Source organism: Sus scrofa, chromosome 4 (genome assembly GCF_054392235.1).
Source record: "Sus scrofa isolate SSC_HxYL_T2T_F1_AM1 chromosome 4, Sscrofa_HxYL_maternal_Yorkshire_Landrace_v2.0, whole genome shotgun sequence".
Classification (NCBI taxonomy): domain Eukaryota; kingdom Metazoa; phylum Chordata; class Mammalia; order Artiodactyla; family Suidae; genus Sus; species Sus scrofa.
The window spans coordinates 32,518,273-32,535,039 of NC_139386.1; the positions used below are offsets into that span (position 1 = coordinate 32,518,273).

Consider the following 16,767-nt stretch of genomic DNA (forward strand, 5'->3'; position numbering starts at 1 on the left):
CATGACTCAATTCCTAATTATGCAGCTAATTATATAAGTCATGCAACTAATGCTTTGTTGCTTTATAGTTATACACACACAAACACACACACACTGGAAACGTATGAGTAGGAGCACATTTAGATCTCCATAGTTTGTTGCCTTTGTGTAAAATACACTGACATGTACTAAAGAAGTGTTGGCAGCTATGACTGTTATTATCATGACCATTCTTTAGGAATTCTGTGTACAATTCATTAACTGCTTCCAAACAGAGGGATGCTGTTGATTTACACTGCCAGATGATGAGATTTTCACTCCAAACATGTGGAAGGAAAAAGAGCCCCCATAGTTTCGTCTTTATATGAAAGATATATTACTTAAATATTTTGCTAAGGAAATTTGCAAAAAACCAAGTAGCTACAGCATCTTGTAGGGCAGTGGCCAAAGAAGTGGGTAACAGCCCCAGCTTTTTTAATAAACACACTTCTAACCTTGAGCAAATCAATAAAATTTGGAGGGGGGAGCAGTTTTCTCCCCTGAATAAAAGAAGTTGGACTTAAATGAGTTCTGAGTTTATGTTAATGATTAATTAAATCTTATTATTATTTCAACATTATGATTCAACTCTTGGTATCCACAGCATAGCAATTAGATCCTGGAACTTCAGGGTCTCTGCCAGAGTGTAAATTCTTACTCTGTCTCTTACTCTCTGTGAACTCAGGTGAGTTCTTACTCTCCAAGGCCTAAGTTCCTCATTAATAAAAGCAAGAGTTAGTGGTACAAGGGAGCTGATGCACAGACTTGGGAGAAGACTCTGCACAGCCCTTCACAACCTCATCTTCAGTGGCATCACCCTGGTAGCCAGAATCAGCCATGATAGGAAAATCTGCACCACAGAAAAGGAAAACTGGCAAAAGCCACAAATGGAGGTTCCTACTTTCCTGGAGGGCCAGTTATTGGACATTCGCCAGCATAGCACTAGAGATAATGAGTATTTATTTAATAAAGAAGGTTTTTTTATTATAGGAAATAATGCATATGAATAATAAATAAATATAACATGATTCCACATTCATATTATGCTTTCCATAAGTGTTATTATATTATAGACTGTAATCTATTTTTAAAGTTATAGGAGAAAATGATACTATTCTCACAAAATCTTACTGCTCCTAAAAGCAAGTCTAAGGCTCTAATAAAATTTACACGGGTCTGACTTTTGCTCAGTTATTGAGTTTCCAAACAAGAAAAAGAATTCCACATCTAATTCTGTATTTACAGTCCCTCTATTAAGCATGATCCTCAGGAAGCAGCTTTTCTCTGTACAATTTGAACATGGATTTCTCCTCTTTGATTCTAGAATCTGCATAAACCTGGTAGCAGCTCAGTGACATGATTTTTTTCCCTTATCACGGGAAAAGGTGACTAAATTATTTTACAGTCAAGACTGCTCCTCCTCTGGTGCTCCCTGTCTCGGCCCAGCTTCTTGCTCTAGGCAGAACCCTAGTAGACTCTGATTTCTCCCACTCCCTCGCCTGTCAGGCCAGTCAACTTCACCTCCAAAATCTCTCTCCCGTCTGTCTGTCTTCTCCACCTCCACTCCCCACTTCTTGTCCAGGTTGCAGTGGCTGCTATGAGGACTACTGAAAAGTCTCCTCACTGGTATCCTCCTCGGCCTTCTGTTCCTCCTGAGTGCTCATCTGCCCACGTCACTCTTCTGCGTGGAACCTATCAAAGACCTCCTGCTGCTTCTGGGATGAAAGTGTGACCTTCCCTGGCTCACAGTCCCCATTCAAGCAGAGCCATGCCACTCCTCAGCCGCCCATTGAGAGCTGTGCTCCAGCCACACTGGCTTTCTCTCTGATCCTCAAATGAGCAATGCTCTCCTCTCCCTCACTGCCTCCCTTTTCACTTGATCCCTCAGACCTCACTCCAAGTCAGCATCATTTGATCAGGAAATCCTTCTTGTTCTCCAAGGCACCTTCTGCACACATACCTATCAAAAGATATCCAAATCCTTCACAGAACATATCTGCTTATAAGTTTACATTCATTCCTTTTATTATTTACTTAACATCTATCTTCCCCACTAAACAGTGAGTTCCATAGGCTAAATTTATTTAGTTAATCATTATATCTTCAGTGACGAACACGCTAGCTGGCATCTACTTGGCTGAATGGAAAAAAAAAATTATCATAGAATAAACTGTAGTACATCCAGACAGTGGAATATTATTCAGCACCAAAAAGAAATGAGCTATCAAGCTGTCAAAAGACATGGAAGAAATTTAAATGCATAGTGCTAAGTGAAAGAGGCTGATCTGAAAAGCCTACATAGTGTGTGATTCCAACTTTATGACATTCTGGAAAAGGCAAAATATGGAGGCAGTTAAAAGATCAGTGGTTGCCAGGGGAGGGAGTAATCAATGAGCAAAACAGGATTTTTAGGCAATGAAACTATTTTGTATGATACTATAATGTTAGATACCTGTCAATATACACTTTCAAAACCTATAGAATGTACAGTGTAGTAAACTACAGACTTGAAGTGATAATGACATGTCAGTGTAGGTACATCAACTGTAACAAATGAACCACTGGGGGCCATGGAGATGCTGATATTGAGGGAGGCTCTGTGTATATGTGGCGTCAGAGTGTATGGGAAATATTCCCGTATAATTTGCTATCAACCTAAATGTCTCCAAAAAATATGTCTATTAAAAAGACAAATGAACAAATGAGTGCATGAATAGTTGGATGAATGAATGAATGAATGAATACAGCATCATGTGATCAGGCTCCTGTCAACATTTTCCTCCTACTCACTAAACTCCTGTGACCCTGACCCTGTTTATGGTTTTCAACACAATTCTGGCTTTACTTGCTCTAAGAAAAGTCTTCCTCTACATGTCATATGGCTACCTTCTTCCACCTCTCAGGTAATAAAAATTAATCGTAGATCTTAACCTACAAAAGGGAGGCCACTTCAGTGCCCCCACCCACATCACAAACCTCAATTCAGCCTGCACTTGAAATGCCTCACTGTCCAGGAAACTGAACACCAATCACAAGCCTCCACATTAGCTCTAGCTTGCTTACTCGGCCCTAGAAGACAGGACCTGCCAGCCTTATAAGAAAATCCCACACCTCCTAACCAATCAGGTCCTGTTTCCACATTGCCTCCTATAATTCTCTATAAAACTTAGCCTTGTCCAAAATCCCTCCGGAAAAGTGCTCCACTGCATGGGAGGCACTGTACTCTCCCAATCCGTGGACTGTCTTCCTTTGAATAAAGGACATCAAATTCAGTACTAAATTGTTTTAGTTTTGTCATTGGACATAGGTTTTGTGCCTTAAGTGTTATCTCTTGGGAGAAGTCTTCCCTGATAATCAAATCGAAAACACCCACCTTGTCCCCGACTACTCAATATAAAATAGTTCCCTTCCACCCTGTTTTATTTTATTTACAGCAATGAACTCTGAAATAATCTTGATTATGTATTTCTTTTCTTTTCTTACTATCTTACCTACTGGACGGTAAATTCCATGAAAGCTGGGACTTTACCTCCTTTCCCATTTCCATATTGCTGATAAATTTTAATAGCAATTGTTCACTTAACTCATCTATTCAACTGTTACTCAATTCTTAGGTATTTACCAATGCACAGAAATTCTGAGACTTAAGTTAGCAAGCACGCACAAAAAAATCATAGCCCTAAATGAGCGTATCTTCTAACCATAAATATGTAACCCAAAAAAGGTTGAGTATTTTCATTTAAACAGATCTTTAGGTAAACACTCACTTATGACTTTAGTCCTTGAATAGGCTAACTTGGGCTGTAATGAAATGCAAATAACTATGTTAATGCAAATGTTAAAGCTACAAATTCAAACATAAAAAAGTCAAGAAATGCAAAAGTTAAGGTTCTCCCAGAAACATTAACTCACTCAAATTGTACATATAGAATATTTCCAATTACACAGAAGACAGCAAAATGCGATTCCTTAATGTACTATATGTACAACCCGGATAAGTTAATGCTGTTATGAGAACGTTAAATTTTACAGCCCCTGACTTTGTTGCAAAAGTTACTGCCTGATTATTGCATCATTCCTATCCTCATAATGCTCTTCTCTTAAAATAGAAAGAAAACAGAAGAGGAACAAGTGTCACCATATTTTCTATCAATGTCAAGACTCTAAATTTAGACAACAGTTAATAAGTGAGACAGATACATGTTTGGAACTTTCTGAAGTTTTTTTCCGTTGAAAAATTTTCACTTTGCTTGTACTGATGATTCACTGAGATAGTCTAGGTTACAGAACTATAAAAATGTAAAATAAATATGGGTGAAGTTGTATTTGCTATTATTATTTTTTTTTCTTTTTAGGGCCACACCTGCAGCATATGGAAGTTCCCAGCCTAGGGGTCGAATCGGAGCTACAGCTGCTGGCCTATGTCACAACCACAGCCAACACAAGATCCTAGCCATGTCTGCAACCTACATCACAGCTCACAGCAACGCCAGATCCTGAACTCACTAAGCGAGGCCAGGGATCAAACCCGCATCCTCATAGATATTGGTTGGGTTCTTAACCCACTGAGCCATGACAGAAACTCCCTATATTTGCTATCATTTACAACGTATTCAAAGAACAAAAATTTCAGCCATAAAAAGAGAATTTTTTATGTGATTAGGTACAATGAACAAGTCCCTAATGGCTTTTTGGTTTTGGTTTGGTTTGGTTTGTACCTGTACCATGTGGAAGTTCCCAGCCCAGGAACAGAACTAAGCTGCTGCAGAGACAATGCCGGATCCTTAACCCACTGAGCCAAAAAGAGAATTTCTTATAAAATACAGCTTTGGGAAGGGAAACATGAAATGATTTTTAATGAAATTCAGTGATTCCCCCCTCCCTAATCTGGAACCACAGTTGTTTCTATTACACGTTTCATCAAGGCTTTCTAATTTTGGAAGAAAGTATAATGTTTTCTTTAACTATTTCTGAAAGCTAAAAATAATATACAATTGGCCTTCAGTATCCACAGCTTCAGCACCCAAGGAGTCAACAAAAGAACAATAATATTCAGGAAAATATTTCAGAAAGTTCCATAGAGCAAAACCTGAATTTGGCACACATTGGTAATTATTTCTATAGCATTTACACTGCATTAGGTATTATAAGTAATCCAGAGATGACAAACTATACAGGAGGATGTGTATAGGTTATACGCCAATCATATGCCATTTTTATTTAAGGAATTTAAGCATCAGAGAAATTGGGGAGGGGATCTGGAGCGATGACTGTATTTCACTATTTTCAAATTCAGCTAGAGTCTCCTATAAATATTCAGTGGTGCAACAAAATGCCTCATTAGTTGCATAAGTTTTGATTGGATAAATCTGTCCTAAATTGTAGTATTGCAAAAATAAGAGAGATGAAATAAAGGCAATATGCAAGCCAGAAAAAAATCTACCGTCGTGTCATTTGGAGTGATAATCTCTTGTGTGACAATTGATGGGGAGTCCTGTGTTTGCTGCAAGGTCTCCTAGGATCCTTTTTGGCATTCAATGTGTGAGACAGTACACAACCCAGGTCCCATGCAGGGAGATGCTGTAATGGATGGGAAGTGCAGGCAGGTTAAGAACTAAGTCCCCACCCCCGGCCAAGGCACTGTAACCACAGCATACAATGTTCTAGATTGGTTACTCACTTCCAGTTAGTTCTTTGCTGAAAGCCCTTGATTATTGCAATTTTCTACAGTGTTAGTACCCCGTTTAGTAGGTTCTCTTTAAAAATCTGTCAAGCTTTTGAACTCCCAATATTAACCTGTATTTTCCTGTCTTCTGACAACAATTATTCAATCAGACTTCTTTTGTGAAGACTGGGAGATAAATACCTCCACAGTCAGAAAACTACAGTGTCATGCCTGAGTAGCTTGATCTTAGACTCTATGCTACAAATAAATTGCTATGTTCTTTAATAATTACCAGGCAGTTTGTGCACCACCTCGCCCAACTGTGGAAATGCCTAATATTTTCTCCAGCATGACAGCAGAGGCTCCGCTCCCACCCCATGCCCGTTTGTTCTTTGCAGGACTTTTGCATCCTCAGCACAGAAGACTATGGTAGACTCAAGCTAGGAGATGAGGATTCAAGCTCTAAACAATCCACTTAACCTCTTTGTTCTTCGTCCATAAAATCAGTGTCGTAGTGAGGATTTACAGAGTTTCTAAGAGACTGTATTTATCAATGCTTATTCATGCATGGGAAATCCCAATTTGTATCCTATATTAATTTCCTGCCTGGTCATTTGTGCCTCCATTTGAAGCCCAGGCTGTTCTGAATGTTTATGGCAGTCTTTTTTATAAAATATTTAGCGCAGGACTGAAGGGTTAATGCTATACAGCCTGGCACGGTTCAAGGGCTGCTACAATTTTAAAGGCTTAAATCCATATTAAAAGTGGAGATTTCACAAAATAGAGGCAAGCCCTCTCCCCCCCAAAAAAAGAGAAATTAGTAAACAAAGAGACAAAGGGGAAAAAATCTTTTCCAACATTTCTAGTTGGAACTGCTATTTTTTACAGCTAACTGAAATATTGCAACATTTGAAAAACATCAAAATAGCTGCAATTCATAAGTCTGAGAAGGGGAAAAGAAAGCACTTTGCTAAAGTGAAGGAAGTTCAGCATTTGCAATGTAATTCAAATTGTACATGTAATTCATGTCCTGGAATTAACCCACTCAACCAAAGCTTGAAAAGATTCAGATTTACTCAGACTAGCAACAATACAATACTCCCTTACAATTGCCCAACCACCCTGTCTTTTGGTGATACATCCAATACACTCTAAATTATAATTCTAAAACTCTGTTTGTTGTTAAAAAATAAATCTGTGCATCATATCAAAGCCTGTCTTGTTGCGATTTAAAGGGGGAGGGAGACTCACAACCCATTTTCATCAGACAAGGGTAACACCTGAGCCCTTCCTATAATCACTTTTTTAAAAATGACTTTTACCACAAGTTTTAACTATAGAGAGGTGAATTTGGAATAGAATCCCTGTATTTGCAGCCTACTGACTACAATGAAAAGAGTTACTTTCAAGGCATTGTGGTATTTGGGGTGCAATTCAGGTCATCTGAGCTACCATTTTATTTTTCCAAGGTTGACTCCACCAGGGTTACTTCTCAAGAAGGGGTGGGAGGGGGACGAGGTAGGGAAGATGGATTCATGGCCCTGCATGTTTAGACTGCCTGTCCATGAAAGTTATGTGAAGGTTTTCCATGCAAGCAATTTAGGAAAAGTCAGCCGTTTTTACCTTTATCTAGTTTGGCAACAGTTCAAAGCACACAGGAAAAGTTTTCTTAAGAAGAGGAAAAAAAAAATTGTCTGTCAAGCCTTTTAAAGGGCAGTTCTAATTTCCTCATTTTTTTAAATCATGGACATTTTCTGAAAGCAATAAACAAAATTTAGATATATATTTTGCAAACGAAAAAAACCTTTGTAAGATTTTAGAGTGAGACTATGAGTGGAACTCCTTATTTTAGTTCACTAGTACATGAAAACAGAGCAAATGTTACACTAGTAGTGAATACAGTCAGGTTGGTACTTAAATACCAGCCTCACCCATCAAGCTAGAAATGAAAAGGCAATATTTCGTACTGCATATTGCAGGGTTTGTTTTTTTTTTAAAGAAGAACAGCAAAGCAGTATTTTTGTGATATTCTGAAAGACTGATATTTGACAGTGTAAAATATCTTCTCCTTATAAATCCATTCTTTGGTAGAGAAAAAGACCTGTAATTTCACTTTTATAATCCAGTGTAAAGCAGCATATCTCATATTTATTTAGCTTGGTGCTTTCCTTCTATTTAAAACATTTATTAAGCAGAGAGACCCCAGTGACATGTAAATTTCATTTTCTATGCCCTGTAGATTAAAATACATCTGTTTCAGCCATCATTCAGGAAAGAAATAATTTTAATAGTTCATTTTATTAAAAAAAGATTTATGTCAGCATTCAGTTATGACAAGAGAAGGCAAGTGACTTGCACATAATGCCAAGAGGCAGCTTTTTTTCCAACAGAATTTTATCCAAATTGAACTGAACTGTGTCCCTAAAATATATAAAGGGAGCCAAGTAACTTTGCTTCCTGATATGTTGTTACTGATTCACTAAAACAGCAGGTAAAATGTTCTTTGTTAAGCTTAATCTGTGATGTTCTAGTGTGTGCATTATTCCATAATTAAAACTGTACAGCTCTTATTCCAGTAGACTTTTCTCCTGTGTTAAGGAAAAATATTTAGAGATGCATTTTTGAGTATGGTACTTAATGAAATTTCTTTGCTTCTAATTATGTGTGGTGTAGTTTAAAAGCAAACAATGTTTATATAAAATATCCAGAATAGGCAAATCTATAGAGACAGAGAATAGATTATAGCTCCTTGGGGACAATTGAGGAGTGAAAGAGGGTGACTGCCAATGCGTAGAGGGTTTCTTTCCGGAGTGATGAAAATGTTCCAAAATTGATTGTGGTGATGGTTATGCAATTCTGTGAATATGTTCAAAACCATTGAATCATACACATAAATAAATGAATGAGTCATATGGTATGTGAATTTCTATCTTAGTAAAGCTTTGATTTTACAAAAACAAACAGAAAGGTGAACACAACTCCATGGCCTGGTCCCTGCAAAAGTCATCTGCTGGGTGGGCAGATAGATGTGTAAACACATAATTAAAATGGCAATGTGATGAATCAGAAACCACAAAAAAAAAAAAAAACTTTATTAAAGGGTTCTCTGCCTGATAGAATCCCTTACAGGAGAAAGACCAAATCTCAGTATCAGTGATGTCTAAGGAAGAGCTTTCCTGACTGAGGGAACAGTATATGAAAAGGTGGGAAGGCAAAGAGACAGGAGAGAGCATCAGCTTTCAAGAAAGATGTGACTATTTTGCTCCAAAAGTCAAGGAGTCGGTATCTAGGAAGAGGCAGGAGGTGACAGTGAAGCTATAGGAAAAGGAACTGCCTGATGGGAATGTTTCCACCTTTGTTTCAAATTATAAAGGGAAGCAAGGCAATAATTAGTATTCCTAACAATTGAAAGTAAATGATCACAGAATCCAACTGTAATTAGCTGATTATTTTGTTTATTACTTTGTTCTACTTGCATATTCTATACAGGAAAATTAGTTGCCTTGGCCTATGGGGGTTTTTTGGCGGCCCTGCAGCATACAGAGCTCCTGGGCCAGGGATCAGATCCAAGCCACAGCCATGAACTAAGCCGCAGCAGCAGCAATGCCAGATCCTTAACCCACCGTGTCTGGATGGGGATCGAACCTGTGCTCAAGTGCTCCCAAGACACTGTGGATCCCTGTTGCACTTCAGCAGGAGCTCCTGGCCTATGTTTATGCTTAGTTATTTCAATAAGGAACTCTGTTTTTCTTCAAATTGATTAGTAAGAGTTAAGTGGGAAACCCCTGTCAAATTGGTTCTTTCTACGCTTCGCCACATATGTGGTGAAGTCAACCACCTAAACCACAAGACCGCAAGAGACCCCACAGTCCTCTTCACAGCAGCATATTTTCATAACATGGAGATATAAACCACCTACTAAGCATCACTCTAACAAAAGCCAAGCCTATTACATCAAGGCAAATGCTACTGGAGCTTTTTTATTATTTTTTTTTTTTTTTAAGAGCTGTACCTGCAGCATATGAAAGTTCCCAGGCTAGGGGTTGAATCAGAGCTACAGCTGCCGGCCTACGCCACAGCACAGCCACAGCAACGCCAAGATCCAAGCCACGTCTGCGACCTACACCACAGCTCATGGCAACACCAGGTCGCCTACCCACTGAGAGAGGCCCGGGATGGAACCTGCGTCCTCATGGATGCTAGTCGGGTTTGTTTCTGCTGCTCCATAATGCGAACTCCTACTGAAGCTTTTTAAAACCAACTTGAAAGAAAAAACACAATTTGGGAAGAAACATGTTCTGCAATAGCAAAACTAAAATGACTACAATAATGTCACAAGAGAATTTTAATGCCCAGGTTGGAAAAGGTTCATTGCACACAGACCACATCAATGTCAGCAGTTACACCTGCCTGACTTAGCTCAGTTCCTGGAGAACAAGGGCTAGACACAGGACACCCTTACTCCAAACCCTTTGTCAGGGTCATGGTCTTCCCACATTTATTCCTTATTCGTGTCCTATTTCTCGACACTGGGATCAGTGTTAAGAAAAGACACACATGGAAAAAGCAGCTCACATATCGTTGAAGGCTTCTCCCGAGCCAGACCTGTGCTAAGCATTTCACATGCACCATCCCATAAAACTCCACTTCTTGAAAGCACTGAGCCACCCACACAGGGTCTTTATGATTTGTTACTCACATCAGGCATCTTCTCACTCATCTTTCAGCAACCTAACTAGACAGGCATAATTATTATCAATCCAAATACACCAACAAGGAAAATGAGGCTGAACCAGAAGAAGTGGCTTGCCCAGGATCAGATACATGGCGATGGCAGCCCCTGGACCGGGGCCCAGGTGTATCTGAAGCCCACGCCCGAATTCCCAACCCTGTCACCATTCTGCTCAACACCCCGAAAGCCCAGGCTTCATGTCAACATAGGCAAAGGACAGCTGGGAGAGGAAGAAGCCCCCAGGGAAGAGAAGCAGAGAAGCTGGGAACAGCCAGACACTCCAAGCTGGGTGACTAACGAAGGAAACCAGACGATTAGATGACACTCTGCATGGTTGCTACTTGGCACCATCACTCACGCCCACATCCAAGCTTTCAGAGCAGGAAACTGGGACTTCCTTGCCTGCTATGGTTGAAAATCAGCATTGCTGCTCTGCTGCTGTACCTCCTTCTTCTCTGACCACATTCTTTCCCTGCTGTTTTTTCATTTGATATCATCATTCCACAAATATTAAGACCCTACTAGGTGCCTGATTCTCTTCTAGGCACTAAGAATACAATAGTGAATAAAACACACAGTGACTTGCTATCATATACCTTACATTTTTGTGGAGTTAGATCATACACAAATACATCTCACCCTCTCATCTTCCCCTGGGTCACAAGTCACTATCTAAAAACGTCATGAATTCTTGGAAGGTCTGATATCCAAAGGCTTGAGCTTTATAAAGTATACAGACTTTTTTTAAAAATCTAGAATCAAATGATAAAATATATGCTCAGGAATCTTTCTTAACCATCCCATAACAGGACGGGGGACCTGGAACCACCTTTAGCTACTACATGGGTCTATCTGTTTTTAAAAGAGGCACGTCACATGAATTACTAACCTTGGTTATTCCCATGCACAGACCTATACATCCACCACCCTTGAGAGAATCAAATAAATGATTAAGGCTTCATCTGCTTTTGTTTTTCCTTTTAAATCTGTTAGCCTACCGATCTCAACTGGTCTACATTTTTTTCATCAATAGAGCATTTACATACATCAGTCTTCTAACAATTGAGAAGTACTGAACAGATATAACTCAACTTCCAAAACGTTCCCTTCTTAAAGTAAAGAGACATCATTTCAGCTTAAAACAGATGGTGTCGATATTTTGCTAAGTGATATATGACCAACTCTGGGGAAATTTTGATAAGTGTAGACACAGAAAAAGTTTGTATAAACTGTTTCCCATACAGAATTGAGGAGAGAAGTCTATTTATTACGAGGCAGACATGATTTATATACTTTCCTATGTGACAGTCACAAAAAGAACACTGTTTTTGAAATGTATAGACAAAAACAAATCTGATGATCTTCTATCCAATTGTATCTACTGCCAGTAAAGATTAAAGAAAATTGGAATCCACTTACTTAAAAAACAGATTTGCTAAAATTCGGAGCCCATGGGAATATGAGGTTCAGAAACCTTTTCATGGTTACCCTCCTCTGCCCTCCCCCACCTCATTTCCACTTAACGGTAAATTTTAGGGGGAAACTGCAACTTAGAAAAGATGCTACAAATTCACTTTTCTGACATAGCAAGATTGACGTTTCAAAAAATAAAAGTATAGTTCTGAATGAACAGGGACTTACTCAAGGAGCTGGACCTAGCATAATAAAAGAGCAAATTCAATGAAATAAGGTTATTAACTTATTAATAGTTTAGTAAAAGATTAAAGAGTTGCTTTTGAAATTTTACAAATCAATTACTTCAGTTAAATTTTAAACAAGGTCTTATAGTCAAAATCAAAGATTTTTTTTTTAATAGAAGCAGATCAAAATCCAACTGTTCATGTTTGGAACCAATTAAGTTCCATTTTGAGGACATAAGAGATATTCTTGCTTTGCTTTTTTTTTTAATTTAAAGGTGCTTCATTAAATGTTATGTGAGGCAGCTTTTCCTATTTTCAACATTACATCTGCTAAAAGCCGTTAAGAAAAGACATTTGTGATAAGAAGACATGTATCTCAATTGAAGGGTCATTTCATTGAACAGATCAAAGTCAAAACATTTGGGCCACAGTTTTGTGCTTTTGTTTCTATAAATGTTAATATCTCTGAACTAAGTCCTCAGGGGATTTTAGTTAGATGACAACACAATTAATTCTGACCAAATAGGCTGAAATATCCACAACTACTCTTACCCACAGGAATTTTGTGGAAGCAAAATAAAGTGAACTCTTATACCATTAAACATTCAAATGTGGTTACCCAACATTTTTTTTAATTTTATAATGATTTTTATTTTTTCCATTATAGCTGGTTTACAGTACTCTGTCAATTTTCTACTGTATAGCAAGGTGACCCAGTTATACATAATAACAATAGTTAACAATTTATTAAACTACTTTTTTGTATCAGGCACTATGAAGCACACCTGGCATTTCCTCATTTAAACTCACAATATTTTTATTCTCATTTTTCGGGTGAAACACCCTCTGGAGGGTAGCAGATCACTCCAAGGTCACGCAGCTAGCACATGGCAGGGCCCAGAAACAAACGAAGTCCCTGATTCCAGAGGCTGCACTGTTAACCACTAAGATGAACTATATCCTCATGCGAGCAGATGAAAATCACTAATTGTCTTTATTACTGCCTCTCTGTCAAAATAGATCAAATAGGAGCCATCTGTTTATCAAAAAACTCACCACAGACATTCTTATAATTTAGGAAGGATAGTTAAAATTTATGACTGCTCCCACCAAAGCAATTGATGAAAGCCAAGGCTGAAATACAGAATATGCATCTTAAAACATCATTAAAAAAAAGAGAGAGAGATGAAAAAGAACAAAGGCTATTAATTTTTAAAGTGGGGGTAATTTTTAAACACCACAAAGATAGCACTTAATTTTCTCTTTTTCCTAGCTTTGGGCTAACACAATGTACTGTGGTGATATTTGGAGTTTGTGCTTCAGAAATTTCCATGGACACATTAGCTTAGATGGTTTCATTACCCACCCTCATTATTAAGTAGCATTCAATTACTGAGTGTTGTAATGCCAAAGAGCATAAAAGAGAGACAAAATCTCGGTAAGATCTAAGGGCGAAATGGCATTTTTATATTGCTATAAAGATTACTTAACTCTAGTGCAGTACTAATGATCATTTCTGTGACTAAAAACATCCCCTTATGATTAATTATGTAAACTCTCATCATTTCAAGCCCAATAAAGACTTTAAAACATTTTTCATGCATCTTGTAACCCAGCATATCTTTCTCCCATTTACCCACATAAGAATCAACTTTAAAGATTAAAGTCTTTTCCATTACATGAAAATTGTGCAGCGCTTGGGAGTATTCGGGTATAGAGGTACAGTTCAGGTAAATATATGCAGGGAATGTTTTAATTTGGGAGGAAATCTTTTGTATTCTTCATAAATGTGGAATTATGTTCCTTATTCCTGTTAAAGGCACAGTCCTCTCATACTGGAAGGAATCTCTCGGTTGTCAAGTTCTTCAAACTGAATATATTCAAAAATTAGAACATACAATAAGAATCACTTTCGAGTGTAAATTACAGTTTTGTTGGTATCATCAATAAAATTGGTGGTAGGGGGAGCTTCCATCAACATTAGGGAATTGTTTATAATAGAATTCAAAGCAGCTGTTAAACATGAGGTTATATAGAAATGCTTAATAATATAGAAAGAAATGATAGCATTAAAAGAATATGTACAAAATGACTCATATTTTGGTAAAAATTTTACGTATGCTTATATCCACTGACCTTTGATTGAAAGATAAACAGAAAAGCATTAACAGAGTTTTTGTGTAGGTGGCAGGATTACAAATCTTTTTTTTCTCTTAACTATGTGCATTTACTAGAATTCTTCTAATGAACATGGGTTTGCTTTTGTTTAAGAAAAAGAACTGTAAGGAAAAACACAAGCAAACCAAAATAGCCTCCTTTGATGAAATGATCATTCAGAGTCTGAGATCCCAGACATTCTTGGATAAGGTCCTCTACTTATGAAAATTGGTTCAGAGTTAGACACACATGATAAAGCCCCTTCTTAGCCACAACCAGGCCCTGAAGGCTATTTCTCAGGCCAGAGAGAGAGAGCAGACAGAGCCAACACTCAGCTCAATGCCTCGGGCCCGTGGGCTTTTACCTCCCTGGACAGGTAAGAGGAGTAGGAAGTAGAGTCGGAACCGTTCTTTACTGTGCAGCTTTGAAGATGCTGAGAAGCAGACTGGGACATGGGGCAGCAGAGACAGCCTCTGCCTGAGTCTTTAAATCATGTGGGTTCAGGCCATTTGCAGGTAGGGTGTCAGGGTGGCAGGGCCTTCAGCCTGGGTCACCAGGGTGTCTCTTGAGCAGGATGCCTCACAATTTACAATTTTCTTTTCTCTTTTTCTTCCTTCCTTCCCCTTCAACTATCCCCATCTGGAAGTATAAGAGTCCCTATCTACATGGAACAGGAATTTAGTTTTTAGAAATGTAAGTTCTGGGCACTTTCTGAACAGAGACTGGCTCTAATCCCAAATTGCATGTTTTATTATGTGGGCTTTATTTGTGTTTCTTATGAAATGAGCTGAGACACTCAAACTCATTTCAGATAGCAGCCAAAGCTAAATGGCCACATTGTCCCTGGATGGAAGGTCAACACGTCACAGGCAAAACTGTCCAGCTTCTGAGTTTTCTCGAAAACTTACACAGGAAGACAAGCTGTTTCAGTCATTGTTTTTGGCAAACTGAGGATTTTATTCCTGAACAGCATGACTGCCTTGACAAATCAAAGAAAGCAAAGGTTTTAACCTCATGCTTCCAGATTTCTCTGTAAGGTCAAATTGTGATTAAACATAAAAGTCATTTTGGAACTTCATTCAGAATAAAGAAGGACAAAAAGTTTAACCGTCACTGCTACGGTTTGATAAATAAAGAGATCAAAACTGCTTACTCTATGGAAATAAAGCAGTTGGGGTCACTTCTTGGCTGCCAACGAGCAATTTCTAGTGAGGATTTCCTCTTTTAATCAGTTCTAAGGTATAATGACAGTCTCCACAACCAGCCACACCCTGTGGGGGCAATGTGAATAAACACTGGTAGCTTCTGCCAAAAATAAACACCAGATTAATAGCACACAGCCTACACATCAGGGGAGCTTTCCACCTCCCTGGGACCCCAGATGAGAAATTAATTAAGCTAATACATTTAAAACTAAATCCATTTTACTCCAAATTACCATCCCCAAAAAGTTCAGCAAAAAATGTGAAATGCCAAAATTGTAACTTGCCTTCAACGTGTATTCAGACCCTTAGTAAAGCAGATTCCAATAAAGAAAACCTGAGATGTAAAGCAAGCCAACAAGCCATGATTGACTCAAGATCTCCATCTAGTGACATTACGCTGAATAGCAGGTGGTTTATCTGCATTTCTGGGTAGGCCTGTAAGTCAAATGAATTAAGCATTTACAAATGCCTTTTCTTTTTACCCCGTCATAAAAAGTAATCCTCAGGAGCAGTTTATATCCCTTTTACAAAATTATGATGATTCACCTCTGGGCCTGGTTCATCTGTTTTCAGCAGGATCTGTTTCCCTGGATTCATCATTTATTTCCTAACTCTAATGGCACTTGATCAAAGAGGCTGGAAACTTTTGACATGTGAGCAAAATTGTGCAGTTACATGTGATGGAACATGTAACATTCAGACAATGTGTACTTCATGTCAGGAACTGTGCTGAGAGCACTGTCTGGTTAAGAAGCGAGGCATAGACCAGACATTACAGTGAAATGCACCAAAAGATTTCTCCCACCAGACCCAAATGTGCATATCACATGAGTCATTATATGAGGTTTAAGAACAGACAAAACCAACTGATCGTGACAGAAGTTAAAACAGTTGCCCTCTCAGGTGGGGGTGGAGGAAGAGTTGATTAGAAAGTGGCATGGGGAGTTCCCGTTGTGGCTCAGTGGTAACAAATCTGACACACTAAAACACAAAACTGTAATTTATGATCAATGTACTTAATTCAGGAGTTCCCATCTTGGCACAGTGGAAACAAATCCGCTAGGAACCATGAAGATGCGGGTTCGATCCCTGGCCTCGCTCAGTGGGTTAAGGATCCAGCGTTGCCTTGAGCTGTGGTGTAGATTGCAGACGTGGCCCAGATGTGGCATTGCTATGGCTCTGGCATAGACCTGCGGCTACAGCTTGGATAAGACCCCTAGCCTGGGAACCTCCATATGCCTTGGGTGAGGCTCTAACAAAAAATGCCAAAAAAAAAAAAAAAATGTACTCAATTCATGTTATACCTTCCTCTATGCATGGTGCAAGGAAGGACCTTGGAGGTCACCTGGT

General features: G+C 38.7%; 1 long non-coding RNA gene across 3 annotated transcripts in view; it reads right to left on the reverse strand.

Annotated features, from left to right (window-relative positions):
- LOC110260243 (uncharacterized) overlaps window positions 1-16,767 on the reverse strand; it is a 585,810-nt gene that overhangs the window by 412,213 nt on the left and 156,830 nt on the right. The window lies entirely within an intron of this gene.